We start from the raw sequence: 18,278 nt of genomic DNA on the forward strand, positions 1-18,278 counted from the left end.
TCAGAGGTCTCGTGCCAAATCAAATTGCATAATAGAAAGTGTTCAACAGAATTTGTAACAAAGTTTGACACAGTTGCAAGAAGCACCTATTTTAAAAATATGTCTGCCAACAGAAATCAGATAATCTATACCGTGGTGTGCAAAATCTGCAAACAAAAATAAAAGGCGTGTAATTTGGGATAATGTGGCTAAATGGCTGAGAACGTAAAGTACAAACAGCGGAGAATCATTGGTGCAAGAGTGCTAGATACGTTTTTTCAATCAAATACACATGGTATTGTGTCAAGGAATAGTTGGAATCAGCTCTTAATTACAGATGACATTGTAGGTGCTTGAGACGAGATTTAGCACCAAAAACACCAGAGTAGCATTGGTACAGTTCGGTATTTTGCACAAATATAATCTCACAAACAACAGCCAGATCTGCTTTGTTGTTTACTGCTGGGCGTCCGCACAGTGATGTCCCCATTGAGCGAGGTACTGCATGGTGGAGCGTGAGCACAAATGGGTCGGTGGTCTGGCAGCATGCCGCACATTCACCGCACAGGCGCAGCCATGTGGCACCCACGCGCCCTGCAGGACTGAAGCTATTCCTCATAATGTAGGCACGAGCTGGCATGGGACAGGCGCGTGCTTGGCCCGAGCTTGACAAGCAGAGGCGCACGTGCCCACACCCCGACGTACTGGGTCGCGTGCCCACTCGCACGGCACCATGCCGTGCGGTGCCAATCACACACACACGCGCTAGGTAGATTGCTCTTCTTCCAACTAGAGTGATGGTCTCTCCCTTATTAACCTTATACGAGTGTTCTGCTCAAACCCATCTTTCCTTTGCCCCCACTTTTGCTACAAATCTACCTTCTCCATCCATTGCATCACAAGTCCGTCCCACCTCCAATCGCTCCCACTTTCAATTTCCTCGTCTTCTCCGCTCCCTCCTAAAATCCTTTAGCTCTCCATTTCCACCCGAGCTTTTCTTCCACCCCTTTTTCACACGACCTGCTCATTTCCCAACCACCTCGTAATATTTTCTATAACGACTCTTCCCTCCAACATCCATGCATTTCCCAATAGCAGATGCCATGTTAGATGGATATTGCAGCGAAAGGCAGAACGCCATGCTGCGCAGCGTGCCGGTGCACAGCATCTCTCAAGGCGCTGCCCACAACTAACGCGCTTCTCCGAGCCGGCTCAGCAGCTCCGCGCCAAAGCAAACAGACCGAGGAGGAGGCGGGTGCTGTGCATGGAAGGCCAGGTTGTGAGCTTAGCCGTCGCCAGGCAGGACAAAGCACGTCTCGGAGGAATCGATGCGTGCCGCAGAACGAGCCTTTGTCCGGTGGCCGCGGCAGGCCAGCTGCTGAGGCGGGCAGCATGAAAAGGCTGCCAGCTCCCTACTGGCCCTCGCATTATGCCGGGTATCGGGCGCCTTGTTTGCCCAGAGGCGTTGTTAGCGATTGGTGCGCACGTCGGCGCCGCTCCTGGCAGCTGCGGGCCCGCTGGGGGCCACGAGGCCTGGTCACTACTCCCCACGAAACAATCCGAACCGGTCACAGGAGGCCTCGAGAGCATTCACAAAGCACGTGCCATTGGCGGGAAACCATGAATAACGGTCGAGGCTGCTGGGTAATGAAGAAGTGGCTATGCGATTCAGCAATGGCAATTACCCGAACAAATAATAAGTGCACCTGGCTCTGCAGACAATTCAACAATTAAGTTATCATAGCATTTTGTCTTTCCAAAGCATTGGCCGCCATGTTTTTTGTTGTATTATTTTGCAAATATATATTAATTTTTTTCAGAGGTCAAGTGTCAAATCAAATTTGCATAATAGAAAGCGGGCAACAGACTTTTCAAACAAAGTTTCACACAGTTGCAAGAAGCACCTATTTAAAAATCTGTCTGCCAACAGGCATCAAATAATCTACCGAGGTTTGCAAAAGCTGCAACGGCAACAAAAATAAATGTGGAAGGAGGGAAGGGTGAGACGTGAGACACAGGAAAACTTGCTTCATCTTGCAGCATCCTCCCGAGGGGTCGTCAGATGATAAAAACGAGAGTGGAAATCGGACTTCTCGCGCCATTGCAAACTGAATCCTCAGACGGCAACAGACACGGGGGACGCTCCCACGGCCGCGAAGCATGTAATGGGAGCATGTCGCCTTGCTTTGGGATTTGACGCAGCACTCGCGTTACGGTTTTGATGCAAATCATTACAGCCACTCTTAGAGTAATCCAATGGTCATGAAAATGGTTTCACAACAATTCAAAAATAAAAAATCTTCCATAATGGTTGATGCAACAAATAAAGTAATAAATACAGAGTTCAAAGAACACCTTACCCTGCAAAGTCTTGAGAAACAATATCATGGGCGGATTCTGGAAACAGCAAGTTGGATTTTTTTTTTTCGATACATAATCGACGCAACAGGACAAAAGGAACAGTTGAGAGTAGGGAAAACACCAACAGCAGAGTTGAAGGCCAAGATAGAGGCAGACTTGGACAAACAATGGCAGGAGAGGATGCATAGGATGGACAAGATGGATAGAGAAGGAACCTCTCAGGAGGAGGGATAGGGGAGTTAACTAGGATAGAAAACATCATTGTTTGCGATTGGGGACAATCTGATCTATCAGCTGTCTTGAAGACCTGGGGTGGATGGATGAGATTGAAGAGAACGTAGAAGTTGGTTCCACGGTGAGGAAAAAAGAGGAACGATTGAGTGGAGGTGAGCAGTGATCCTGAATTTAGGTAGTTTCACCAGAAGAGGATTGATGGAGGACTGTGTGTGCCATGTAGAAACCTGGGGGCGACAAAGCATGGAAAGAGCAGAGGGTGCAAGACCAGGAAGGAGTAGAAAACAAAGACTACCAACCTGTCTGCGATGATGAAATGATAGACCCATTGACTCGGTTTCATCACGAGAAATTCCAGCGAACTTAAAGACCTCGGTTTCCACGGTGTCAAGATGAGCAGGATGCAAGGCAGTGGAGCCAGTCCAGAGGGGAGAGCAGTACTCCATCAAGGTGTGGATGAAGGCCTTGTAGGTGAATAGGAGTTCAGGTGTGCCAAGGAAGGACTTTGTACGACAGAGGATGCCCGGTCAGCGTCTGGCTTCGGAGGCCAACTTTGAAATGTGATTTGTCTAAGAAAGATCATGGCTGATCGTGAGAACCGGGAGTTTGAATGATTGAATCTCCTTAAGAGGATAAGAAAGTAGATCAAGTGAAATGAAACCGTTCCTCGATCATAAACTGACGTTTGTGGACAGACCGAAAAAGGTGAACCAATTGCATGCAACTGATGTTCACTGCGATAGACCACGCCAAAATTGAAGCTCTCAGAAATGTCAGCACGTCCTCAAATTTCATTAGGATCTCCCAAAAAATTACTCTGGATCCTACGTCAAGACGCTCGGCAGATTATACAGGAGAAGCGTGGAGAAATGAGAAAATGAAAGTAAATATAAGAACCGACGTAAAATAATTTCAACGGAAATATCCGAAGAAAAGTAAAATGGCCACTTCCTTTCATTTCATGAGAAGGTTTTTGTCTTCTCTGCGGGGTTCCTATAAGAGTAGCATCCGTTAAATTAAATGAAGCGCTTCGCCAGTCTCGGGTGAGAAAATTGTTCTTACTGAAAGATGCTACAGTGAACACTACAGAGATAAACAAAGTTTCCTGGCCTGGATATACAAAGGGCTCAGCCATCAGCAGGGGCGAATTTTTTTGTTACTGATTATGGTTATTAGCATGCAGTCTGCTACACACGCTTCCTTGCAGAATCGTGGCGCATTGTTAATTCACATATAGCTGTTAATTTACAAACAGGGAAAACTCGAACGCACAGATGAACTTCCACCTGCTGAAAATCCGTTAAAATTGGGCGCAGCTACATGTGACTCTACTTTGAGTGACTGCTTGACCTATAAATTCTGATGTCGCAGAATTATGCCACATTGCATGTTCAGGTTTTGTTGAAAGAGCAGGGCAGTGTGTGCCAGTACCCCTAACCAAAAGTCAAATTCCTGTCTTGACAACCAATTGAGAGGAGGTCAGCAATGTCAAGTGAAATTAACGTGACTCCCCGACAACCCAAAGAGTCAGGGGAAGGAGAGAAAATAACAGAATGTATATGTGTATGTGTGACTTGTATGGACTCCTAAACTGCTTCAGGAATGAGTTGAAATTTTGTTGGTTGTAATTTGGGTGTGCCAAGGAGGGTTTTAGGTGTTAAAAACAAGACCGATAGTCTAACAATGGCATAGCGGGGCTTGGATCTGCTGAGTGGAGGATCTGCTGTCCCCCTGTCATGTGACCAGATCCTCAGCTCTAATTGGTGGATGTTTGTGAGGGACATACATGCACACACCTGACAGACAGACAAGCGCCGTAAACATATGGCTGCCGAACCACGTGACCAATGAAGCCATCAATTTGTTTTTCTCGACCAATGTATTCCTAGATCACACTCAAGAAATTTCATGCTGATTGGATCAAGCATTGTACTTGTCGATCTATGATGTCATAATGAAGGTACCTATGACATCATCATTAAGATATGGTATTCCCCATCGGATTACTTTGCAATGAACTACCTACCAATTTTTTCCATGGAGTGGTTTTGGAGATATGGAGGTGCAAAGCATTTCTGTTTTTTTTTCAAGATGGTGCCCATACCACGTGACATAAGACATCATAATTATTAATAGAGTTCTTTTTACAGGTGAAGGCACTCCTATGGTTAACTTTTGTGTCAATCTGACCAACGGTTGCAGAGAAAACGAATTTTAAAAGGAATAAACGTGCAAAATGCCAGAGGAAGGGACATACATACATACATACATACATACATACATACATACATAATTATAAAACATACACCGGATGGACAGACACACTCTGTTCCAGACAGCATTGCCTTCCGGGCTACACCATAAAAATCAGTCGTAGGGGTTCAAGAGGTGGAGTGGAGGGGAGGGGTGAGGAGGTGATGTAAATTCTCTATGTAAATGTATATCGTATACGCCACTCCTGGTGAGGGAGTGTACTACAAGTCCCAGCGGTTTACACTATTATAATAATATCTCTTTATGAAAACATTATAGAATCGAAACATACTTGACCAATTTACATACATGCTCTGTATTTTAAGCATTCTGACAGTGCTTGAAAAAAACATTTGAAAAGTGTACTCTGGGTGTGCATGGGAACATTCCGCTAAGTTTGGATGGCCACCTCCAACTTAGGATATTACTTTTATATGAAAGTGGCGAATTATAATAATGGTGTATGATGAAAAGTGTATGATGTTTGTTTACAAGAAAAAGTGGTTGAAGCTAGGCCGGTAGCTATATAGTTTGAGTGAGACAGAACGTAAAAACAGCAATCGTGACACGGAGTGTGGAAGATGGTTCCGGGCACCACTTTAATGCTCCTAAGTCTGAATGGTAGTACTACCCTGAGTGGTTGCTGTCAACAACTTTCAACCTAAAAAACCGGTCCAAATGGATGGGTGTTTTTTAGGAGACACCATCTCCTTACTGGATGGCTGTTGTCTCATGAGGTATTGTTCGCCCTTTAACAGGTATTGTTTTTAGTCCATGCAGGGTGTCGAAGTCACCCTCCCTACTAGCAAAGCCAGTGAGGGTAGTCAGTTTAGTCGCCGACTACCCGACCATGCGGCAGGTAGCACTGGGTTACATGTTACCAGCGGCAGTGAAGAGACTGACCTGACTGAAGGTCAGTCGCTTGACTGCTGCTGGTAACGTGGCCTGCTGGCAGGATAGCCGAGTGATACGCACATTCACCTCTCAGCTGTCTCGCATGGGTTTGAATCGTAACCCAGCTATAAACTGTCTTCGTAGTGTTTCACAGACAAGGCGAGGCATCTATGTGTGTGCTGTCCATCGGATGGACGTTAAAAGAGTTGCCCCGTCTGTCAGCATTAGTTGGTGGACATTAAAAAAAAAATCTTGTAGTGCTCCTCGCAAAAAATATGAGAGCTATCGCCCGCACCATGGTCAAATTCCAAATTCCTGCTCCAACCTACAGGGGGCAGAAAATAATACTACCCGCAGCCATGTTCTGCATATTAAAGAAGAAGAAGCGGTCTTCTGATCACGAAGGGAAGCTCGACACAGATCTTCGTCCTTTTCGATGCAGTTCCCTACCAATGTCACACATTTGCCAGCAGATTGCGAGTTACGCAAAGCCATTGGAATATCTTGACTAAAAATTTAAGGGGGTAAATTTTTGACTCATTCATACACATGGAATACAAAAGGATGTACAAGATCTCAAAAAGTTTTGTAACCCATACATAAATATCATGCAACAGACATAATTAACATTTCACTTTTCAACATTTTTAAACTTAAGGCTCTTATTCCGTTTGTCTTTCAAAAGCAGAAAGAGTAGATAAACTTTAAATTGGAATATTAGACAGGCATGGATTGGAGATAGAGGGGGGTGCAGGTATCATGGCAGGACTAGCAGGTAGCTTGTGTGTGGATGCGTGATGGTATCTGGTGGTGGTGTAGCGTAGGCATGATGTGCAGACTCGTGCGCCAAAACTCATTGTATATGCCCTTGTATGAAAAAATTACAATTGTTACGAATGGCGCCCAAGCCAATTTTCTTGCAGTGCCCTTCAGTGATTCATCCTTCACAAATCTAGCAACACAATCGTGAACAAAAGAACAGTCCATCTTACAGCCTTGACCTGGCTATAGCTTGAGCCTCACATCCATCGCACGAGATTTGTGGATGCCGTCAAATCATAAATTGGAAGCAACGCTACCAATCCCTAAATTGCAAAATTGAGATCTGCAACGGGGTAATCAACTTAAAATAAAAAATAATTATTAAATGGAGCCATTCAAAAAAATATTAAAAACCTGACATAAGCAACTTTAGGTTTTGTACCAGTGGTAATAAATAGGGGGTAGAAACAACAAAACTTCATGTTTACAATGTAAAAAAAACATGCTAAGTACATGTCAGTGCACGTCATATCTCCATTTTTCCTTAGGGCAATTTCTCAAAGCTAAAAGGTAATCGTTCTATAGAATGACTTTAGATGAGGCAAGGGATGTCATTGCCTATGGAGTGCAAACTCGCTCTACAATCAGAATTTTTCAACACATTGGCCACGACTCGGAAGCACTCCATGCCTGACCAGCCTGACTGATTAAAAGCAACGTCGCGTGTTGTTAAACTCCCCTTTTGCCGATGGTAACTCGGATCAAAACAACGCAGGACACGGTAAAATTGCTTTTAGAGATCTGCTTGCAGCAAATACTACAAAATTCATCAGTGATTAAAGCTGAGTCAATAGGTACACGTGCATGTGACTTGGGGTGTCTCGACACGACAGTACGATGGTGCAAAGAGCCTCAATTATCGTGCGGAACAAGCAAACCAATAGGCGAATCGTACTCTCGTAAAGATAAATGTGCACATTAGCCAAATTCCACTTTTACCATGTGTGGCACTGAATTTGATGCACCCAAACGCACACCTCCTGTGTCATAATGGAATATCTATCGATTATGTAATTTCCACTTGAATACCAATAGCAGTTTCTGTCCTCCATGGGAACACATAAACTCCTTTCCACCTGCAAGGCCTTCATCCGCAGTTTGATGGAGTGCTGCTCACCCTTTTTGGGCTGGCTCCCCTGCCTCACTACATGCTCAGTTTGACACCATGGACCCTACACCCTTCATCCACCGCTTGATAGAGTACTGCTCTCCCTTTTTGGGCTGGCTCCCCTGCTTCACTCCATGGAACCCACACCCTTCATCCACAGCTTGATGGAGTACTGCTCTCCCTTTTTGGGCTGGCTCCCCTGCCTCACCCCATGGAACCCACACCCTTCATCCACCGCTTGATGGATTACTGCTCTCCCTTTTTGGGCTGGCTCCCCTGCCTCACCCCATGCTCAGCTTGACGCCATGGAACCCACACCCTTCATCCACAGCTTGATGGAGTACTGCTCACCCTTTTTGGGCTGGCTCCCCTGCCTCATTCCATGCTCAGTTTGACGCCATGGAACCCACACCCTTCATCTGCAGCTTGATGGAGTACTGCTCTCCCTTTTTGGGCTGGCTCCCCTGCTTCACTCCATGGAACCCACACCCTTCATCCACAGCTTGATGGAGTACTGCTCTCCCTTTTTGGGCTGGCTCCCCTGCCTCACCCCATGGAATCCACACCCTTCATCCACAGCTTGATGGAGTACTGCTCTCCCTTTTTGGGCTGGCTCCCCTGCTTCACTCCATGGAACCCACACCCTTCATCCACAGCTTGATGGAGTACTGCTCTCCCTTTTTGGCCTGGCTCCCCTGCCTCACTCAATGCTCAGTTTGACGCCATGGAAACCACACGTTTCATCCACAGCTTGATGGAGTACTGCTCTCCCTTTTTGGGCTGGCTCCCCTGCCTCACTCCATGCTCAGTTTGACGCCATGGAACCCACACCCTTAATCCACAGCTTGATGGAGCACTGCTCTCCCTTTTTGGGCTGGCTCCCCTGCCTCACTCCATGCTCAGCTTGACGCCATGGAACGCACACCCTTCATCCACAGCTTGATGGAGTATTGGAGTACTGCTCTCCCTTTTTGGGCTGGCTCCCCTGCCTTACCCCATGCTCAGTTTGACGCCATGGAACCCACACCCTTCATCCACAGCTTGATTGAGTACTGCTCCACCTTTTTGGGCTGGCTCCCCTGCCTCACTCCATGCTCAGCTTGACGCCATGGAACCCACACCCTTAATCCACAGCTTGATTGAGTACTGCTTTCCCTTTTTGGGCTGGCTCCCCTGCCTCACCCCATGGAACCCACACCCTTCATCCACAGCTTGATGGAGTACTGCTCTCCCTTTTTGGGCTGGCTCCCCTGCCTCACTCAATGCTCAGTTTGACGCCATGGAACCCACACCCTTAATCCATAGCTTGATGGAGTACTGCTCTCCCTTTTTGGGCTGGCTCTCCTGCCTCACTCACTCCATGCTCAGTTTGACACCATGGAACCCACACCCTTCATCCACAGCTTGATGGAATGTTGCTCTCCCTTTTTGGGCTGGCTCCCCTGCCTCACTCCATGCTCAGTTTGACGCCATGGAACCCACACCCTTAATCCATAGCTTGATGGAGTACTGCTCTCCCTTTTTGGGCTGGCTCCCCTGCCTCACCCCATGCTCAGTTTGACACCATGGAACCCACACCCTTCATCCATAGCTTGATGGAGTACTGCTCTCCCTTTTTGGGCTGGCTCCCCTGTCTCACCCCATGGAATCCACACCCTTCATGCACAGCTTGATGGAGTACTGCTCTCCCTTTTTGGGCTGGCTCCCCTGTCTCACCCCATGGAATCCACACCCTTCATCCACAGCTTGATGGAGTACTGCTCTCCCTTTTTGGCCTGGCTCCCCTGCCTCACTCATTGCTCAGTTTGACGCCATGGAACCCACACCCTTCATCCACAGCTTGATGGAGTGTTGCTCTCCCTTTTTGGGCTGGCTCCCCTGTCTCACCCCATGGAACCCACACCCTTCATCCACAGCTTGATGGAGTGTTGCTCTCCCTTTTTGGGCTGGCTCCCCTGTCTCACCCCATGGAATCCACACCCTTCATCCACAGCTTGATGGAGTGTTGCTCTCCCTTTTTGGGCTGGCTCCCCTGCTTCACTCCATGGAACCCACACCCTTCATCCACAGCTTGATGGAGTATTGGAGTACTGCTCTCCCTTTTTGGCCTGGCTCCCCTGCCTCACTCCATGCTCAGTTTGACGCCATGGAACCCACACCCTTAATCCATAGCTTGATGGAGTACTGCTCACCCCTCTGAGCTGGCTTTTGGGCAAATTTTGTTTTTCCTAAAACTATGTATGCTAAAAATTGCGCTTTCTTACACATCCCCCTTGTCCCTTTCCACCCACAATCTTTTCATATTCCCTCAATTCTCTCCCACTTCCATCTAAAACTCGATTTCCCTTTTCACTTTCTTCTTCCCAAACATCCAACTGCTCTTTCTCACGCACCCCACCCCAGAACCCCTAAATATTCCTCCCTTGTCTGAGTTATGTATATTTTCTAATTCATTTACCCCAATTGTGAATGTAGATTTTATTTTTTACATCTATATTTTAAATTACTCCAATCACTCAATCCTCACATCCAGATCAGAGAACGTGCTCGATACGTACTGCATAATTGTTTCATGATTGGCAATCATAAAAAGTGAACGAAATGACTTTAACTTTAGAAATCGGAGTTTGGCTCAATGAAGCCAAAACTTTATTGAAAATGATTTCTCTGTCGCACTGCAGAAGCCATCATTATGCTCGACACTGGGAAAACGAGTGAACAAAGAACTGAACTTCTTGTGCAAAAGTTCTTTCTGTATATCACGTCTTATCATATAATTGATTTCATTGGCTTATTGGAATACATAAATTGGCCAAACCTGGGTAAAAACTCAATTATTTTATCGTAGGTTTTACTTAAGACTGGCACAATGGCCGAGTGGCACACACTCGCCTCCAAGATCTCGAGCCTGGGTTTGAATCCCGACGCGGCTGAAAACTGCCACCCAGGTTTTCACAGGCAGGGTGATTCATCCAGGTGTCCTCGGATAGACGTTAAAATGGGAGAGAGTCGGCGAGCTGTCGCCGGCACCCCGATCAAATTCCAAATCCCTGCCCTAACTACTCCTGAGAAGGCGATGGCAAATGTACCCAGCATACGCCTCGACGATAAACTGCTTCGGCAACACCGGCACTCAGATTTGTGTTCTTGCAAAAAAGAAATGGCAACAAAATTAAATAGAAACAATTGCCAGCAATGTCAGATCATTCACAGCAGGTTCACATTCAAGGGCACGATGCACTTGTCAAGAATCAGCAATGCCATAAAAATGTCAAAGGAATGTGGGGAATTCAACAAGGACAAAAAAAGAATGTACAATGAGCGACCAGTCCATCATCACAAACCTGGGACAAAACATCATGACAAACATCATCAGACACATCACAAACATCATCACACACATCATCACAAACATCATCACACACATCATCACAAACATCATCACAAACATCATCACACACATAATCACAAACATCATCACAAACATCATCACACACATCATCACAAACATCATCACACACATCGTCACAAACATCATCACAAACATCATCACACACATAATCACACACATCATCACAAACATCATCACAAACATCATCACACACATAATCACACACATAATCACACACATCATCACACACATCATCACAAACATCACCAGACACATCACAACCATCATCACAAACATCATCACAAACATCATCACACACATAATCACACACATAATCACACACATCATCACAAACATCATCACAAACATCATCACAAACATCATCAGACACATCACAACCATCATCACACACATAATCACACACATCATCACACACATAATCACACACATCATCACACACATAATCACACACATAATCACACACATAATCACACACATAATCACACACATCATCACAAACATCATCACAAACATCATCACACACATAATCACACACATCATCACACACATAATCACACACATAATCACACACATCATCACACACATCATCACAAACATCACCAGACACATCACAACCATCATCACACACATAATCACAAACATCATCACAAACATCATCACACACATAATCACACACATAATCACACACATCATCACAACCATCATCACACACATAATCACACACATCATCACAAACATCATCAAAAACATCATCACACACATCATCACAAACATCATGACAAACATCACACATATTATCACACACATCATCACACACATTACACACATCATCACACACATTACACACATCACAAACATCATCACACACATCATCACACACATCATCACACACATCATCACAAACATCACACATATTATCACACACATCATCACACACATTACACACATCATCACACACATTACACACGTCACACACATCATCACACACATCATCACACACATCATCACACACATCATCACAAACATCACAAACATCATCACAAACATCACACACATCATCACACATCATCACACACATCATCACACACATTACACACATCATCACACACATAATCACACACATCATCACACACATCATCACAAACATCACCAGACACATCACAACCATCATCACACACATAATCACAAACATCATCACAAACATCATCACACACATAATCACACACATAATCACACACATCATCACAACCATCATCACACACATAATCACACACATCATCACAAACATCATCAAAAACATCATCACACACATCATCACAAACATCATGACAAACATCACACATATTATCACACACATCATCACACACATTACACACATCATCACACACATTACACACATCACAAACATCATCACACACATCATCACACACATCATCACACACATCATCACACACATCATCACAAACATCACACATATTATCACACACATCATCACACACATTACACACATCATCACACACATTACACACGTCACACACATCATCACACACATCATCACACACATCATCACACACATCATCACAAACATCACAAACATCATCACAAACATCACACACATCATCACACATCATCACACACATCATCACACACATTACACACATCATCACACACATCATCACACACATCATCACACACATCATCACAAACATCATCACACACATCATCACACACATTACACACATCACAAACATCATCACACACATCATCACACACATCATCACACACATCATCACAAACATCACAAACATCATCACAAACATCACACACATCATCACAAACATCACAAACATCATCACAAACATCACACATATCATCACAAACATCACACACATCATCACACACATCATCACAAACATCATCACACACATCATCACACACATCATCACACACATCATCACAAACATCACAAACATCATCACAAACATCACACACATCATCACACATCATCACACACATTACACACATCATCACACACATCATCACACACATCATCACAAACATCATCACACACATCATCACACACATTACACACATCACAAACATCATCACACACATCATCACAAACATCACAAACATCATCACAAACATCACACACATCATCACAAACATCACAAACATCATCACAAACATCACACATATCATCACAAACATCACAAACATCATCACACACATCATCACAAACATCACAAACATCATCACAAACATCATCACACACATCACAAATTAAGAACCGGATGCAATCCACCGGAAGCAGTGGCTGTGCCATACAGGTAAAAATAAATAAAAATAAAGTTATTTTCGCACCACAACGTGCGATCATTTTAAGACAAGAAAGGTGCCATCCTCCAGGTTACCAACACGACCTGGAAGCAAGGCGGATGATGTGTGCAAGGCAGTCAGTCGATCATTAAATGTCGGTTTTGCAACTGAGGGATGCATTTGTTGACAACATTGTGACTAAAAACGTAGTCGTTTGTTTTCTCCCCTTTGAACTCAAAACCAAGCACCAGTCGCCACAATGAAAAGGAACCATTTCAACTGCCAGGGCGGTTCACGTGCATCTCCAGGTGAGATGTGCACTTTTCTGGTGTTCCCAAGACACTCAGAAGGAAGACACACTCATTCAGGTAATGCCCTGCCTGTGAAGTTTGAGGGTGACAGTTTATATACAGTAGTTCAATTGGAAACAAAACCAGGGAAGTTGGGTTGAGAATGGAGAATACTTATACATTAATTAAGTACTACTACCTTGCTTCCATCCTCCACTCAAACTTAGTTGAAACATCGCTGCCCCTTTTGCTGCATTTCCACGTGACCCAGTTATTCCAGGTTCGGTTGTCAAAGCGAGCGAGCTTGCATTTTATCCTGACCTTTCCCCAAAGCATGCAGAAGCATTCTGGGATGAAGTTTTAAAACAAACATCGTGCTATTAGTTTTAAAACCAATGATCTTTACCTATAGCTGCATGGCACTGTAATATCTGCTTGAAGTCAGGTCAGTGTTTTCGGACTGCCACTGGTAACATGTAACCCAGTGCGACTAGTGCCACTAGGGCCCCTGCCACCACTGCCACTAGTGCCACTAGTGCCCCTGCCACCACTGCCACTAGTGCCACTAGGGCCCCTGCCACCACTGCCACTAGTGCCACTAGGGCCCCTGCCACCACTGCCACTAGTGCCACTAGTGCCACTAGTGCCACTAGGGCCCTTGCCACCACTGCCACTAGTGCCACTAGGCCCCTAGGGCCTCTGCCACCACTGCCACTAGTGCCACTAGTGCCCCTGCCACCACTGCCACTAGTACGGAGGCTTAAACCCCATCTAGAACCAAATCGTACACGATGTGATACGAGTGTGGAATTTGACAGTACGAGGAGAAGTGTCACTTTTCACCAATTACAATGCCTTGTTTTTGGTTTGTTTTTGTTTGTTTTTGTATACCGAATCGAGGCTCGTGAAAGAGCAACATTTATTTCACAAACAAATCAAACAGACAAACAAAATAAATAAAAAGAGGGAGCGGAAGACAAGATGGGGAGAGAAGGGGAAGCACACAAACACAACATTTGAGAGCAGAGAGATGTGTGGGAGGGAGAGGGCTTGGGGGGAGGAGGCGTGGGAAGGGGAGAGGGTGGGTGGCCTTTGCCATTTCTGTTGCTTAATGGTAATGAGAAAAAGAGAAAAACATACTGGACATTAATATAGGGGAATGGATCCCAAGACGGCCACCTTAAGAGCAAACAAGTCTTATAGAGACAATCAGTGGTTTTGTGGAAAATAACTATATGTTATAATGAAGTTATGATTGATGTCCAACATATGTATGCAGTTGAACTGCACATTGTTTATATAAACTGACATATAGGTCCTTGAAAATTTTCCCTCGCAGGGGTGTTTTAACCTACCCATCGGGTAAGTCGGCCCAACGAGAGGGTAAAGACGGAAACTACCATTTCAACACAAGGTCATCAATTCAAATGTCCCCCTCAAAATTTCTCAAGGTCAGAAGCATTGACACGAGCCTTATAAGCACCATTTCATCTCCCATATACAGTCCCATCAATCATCATCATCGCCCTGATAAAGTGATCTGCAACAGTTACAAGATGTAAGGGCTTATGATGTTAGGTCACACATTTTATCAGATGACAGAAAAAGAGGGTATTTGAAATTGTCGCCAAATCACCTTTCATAGAATATGGTTGTTGGAAGACCGAGATATTGTGGGGAGTGGGGGGGGGGGGGGAGGACCTAGAGCACATGAATAATATTGTTGTTATTGGATTATTTGGCCATTAAAACGTTGGTATAGACACGAAAATCAAGTCTATATCATTATTTTGAGCCATTTTATAAAGAAAACTATCAATTTTAACGTAAAATGTTGGCCATATTGGAATACAAAATGGTTGACACAAGAACGTTTGAAAAATTTGTCATTTTTGGTGTCCTTGGTACTGAAAACATGGGTACAGACACCAAAATCAAGTTCCTATCTGTATTATTAGCCGATATATCCGATATATCTGCGATATATCTGAAAATTACATAGAAACGAAAAATCTTCTTCTTCAAAAATGGGAAAAATTACACAGAAACGAAAAATCTTCTTCTTCAAAAATGGGAATATTACATAGAAACGAAAAATCTTCTTCTTCAAAAATGGGAAAATTACATAGAAACGAAAAATCTTCTTCTTCAAAAATGGGCAAATTACACAGAAACGAAAAATCTTCTTCTTCAAAAATCTTCTTCTCTGACAGACGTCAGTTCATCTCCATCAATAACTGCAAATCCCCCACTGCTCCCCTCCCCCAAGGTGTCCCCCAAGGTTCAGTTCTTGGCCCCCTCCTCTTCATCCTTTACCTGTCCCCCCTCGGTCACTTAAGCCGCCATCATGGTCTCCAATTCCACTGCTTCCCCGATGACATCCAGCTTTTCATCTCCACCAAGTCCATCTCCACCGCCACCCACTCTATCCTGACAAACTGCATCACTGAAATAAAATCCTGGCTTCAAATCAACTTCCTCAAACTTAACTGTGATAAATCTGAAATAATCATCATTGGCCCAAAAACGCTCACCAAGTCCACCCATAACTTTGCCCTCAACATCGACGGTTTCCCAGTATCCACCTCCCCTCACATCCGGAATCTTGGCATCATCTTTGACCAAACCCTCTCCTTCGACAAATACACTAAACAGATCACAAAGACAGCCTTCTTTCACCTGAAAAACATCGCCCGTCTCCGCTCATCCCTCTCCTCCACGGCTGCAGAAACCCTCATCCACGCCTTCATCACCTCCCGTCTGGACTACTGCAATAGCCTCCTTTATGGTTCACCCTCAAAAATCACCAATAAACTCCAATACATTCAGAACTCCGCTGCCCGTCTACTCACCCATTCCCGGACCCGTGACCACATCACCCCCGTCCTTTACAAGCTTCACTGGCTCCCCATCTCCCAGAGAATCCAGTACAAAATCCTCCTCTTGACCTACAAAGTCCTCCATAACCTGGCCCCATCCTACCTGGCTGACCTCCTCTCCAGACACACTCCCACCCGCAACCTCCGCTCTGCTGGTACCAACCTCCTGACCCCCCCCCCCCCCCCCATCCGGACCAAATTTAGATCCTGGGGGGACAGGGCCTTCTCCATCGCTGCTCCCACCCTCTGGAACTCGCTACCTCACACCATCAGAGACTCCTCCTCACTCACCACATTCAAAACATCACTCAAGACCCACCTGTTCAACACTGCATTCAACATTTAACCCACAGCATCTAACCCCTGACTATCTCCTCTCCTTCTCCCTCCTTTGTGCTTTGAATATTTCCCTATTGAGTCTTCTTTTTTTGCAATTGTTTTTATGTTTTGCTATGCATTATGTTTTGCACTCTGTCAAAGCGTCTTTGGGCTTCCTGAAAAGCGCTATATAAAATAAGTGCATTATTATTATTATTATTACTAGGGCATTGCCCGTACTATATCTATATCTAAAATTATATCCCCCCCCTCTATTTACATGAAATGGTTTGGTCCAAAGCGAACGGCTTGCGAGTACGGTGACAATCCCCCCCCTCTATTTACATGCAATGGTTTGGTCCAAAGCGAACGGCTTCCGGAGTTTGGTAAAGAAATCGCCATCGCGTGCACAAACGCGCAGGAAAGCGAATGAATCGCAAATTCGTTTTTATTAGTTTTAAAACATAGTTTAACGCCAACATAGTTTGCAAACGTGAAATAAATGAATACGCTCTCAAATGTGCCATCCGAGGCAGAGTGTGTCCTCCACGTTCGGCACACGCGATCGTTCGCTGCTCTCTGATTGGTTGAATCGTTTTTTGGACATAGCTCGGTAAGTAATTGTCCGATTAATATGAAACCTTGAAAAGGCACATCCTCGGGTCCCCAGCAATATACCTGGCAAGTTAAAAGTATATCGGACCCGTGGTTGTCGAGAAACAGCGGTCACAGACAAACAAACGTACAAACGTACAAACGTACAAACGTACAAACGTACAAACAGAGATTACTGGAATTATAGATAGATATATGAGACATTGAAAATTAGCATATCGGCGATTTTGAAAAATGGCTGCCAGAGCTGCCACAGCTGAAATCTGGTTGAGGTCCAGTTTTGAAATAAACTGTTATGGGCCATAGTAACTGTGTGCTAAATTATATACTTGTATCACAAAGTTCCTGATTTTTTTGCTGAGCCTCCAGCCTACACCTGCCACATACATGGTCGGATTGTCGGCGACTAAACTGACACCGCTCACTGGCTTTGCTGGTGTGGACGGTGACTGTGAAACCCTGGCAGGACTAAAAACAGCACCTGACAAAGGGTGGATGAGCTCCCTTCTGGAGCCAATGACCATCCAGTGCAGAGATGGTGTCTTCTAAAAAAAACTCCTAATGGGGGTGGGAATTTTTATTTTTACAACTGGCCGATGTATCCCTCATGCACAGTGGTCCGGTGAAGAGGTTTCCTTGTTTCAGGGCTATGGAAAGGCTTTGCCAGTTTTTCCTCTTCTTCTTCTTCTCTGTATATCCCATCACATTTAGTGGTTCTCAGCCTTGTTTTGGATTAATTTCAAATTAAAAAAAATTCCCTGCATCTATGACTGCCCAAAATCCGTCTCCTGTGC

General features: G+C 44.8%; 1 protein-coding gene across 1 annotated transcript in view; it reads right to left on the bottom strand.

The window, feature by feature from the left end:
* Positions 1-18,278, bottom strand: part of MSRA (methionine sulfoxide reductase A) — a gene marked incomplete in the record, with an annotated part of 437,378 nt that overhangs the window by 222,905 nt on the left and 196,195 nt on the right.

This window comes from Myxine glutinosa, chromosome 3 (genome assembly GCF_964187855.1).
Source record: "Myxine glutinosa chromosome 3, kmMyxGlut1.1, whole genome shotgun sequence".
In the NCBI taxonomy this organism is placed as follows: domain Eukaryota; kingdom Metazoa; phylum Chordata; class Myxini; order Myxiniformes; family Myxinidae; genus Myxine; species Myxine glutinosa.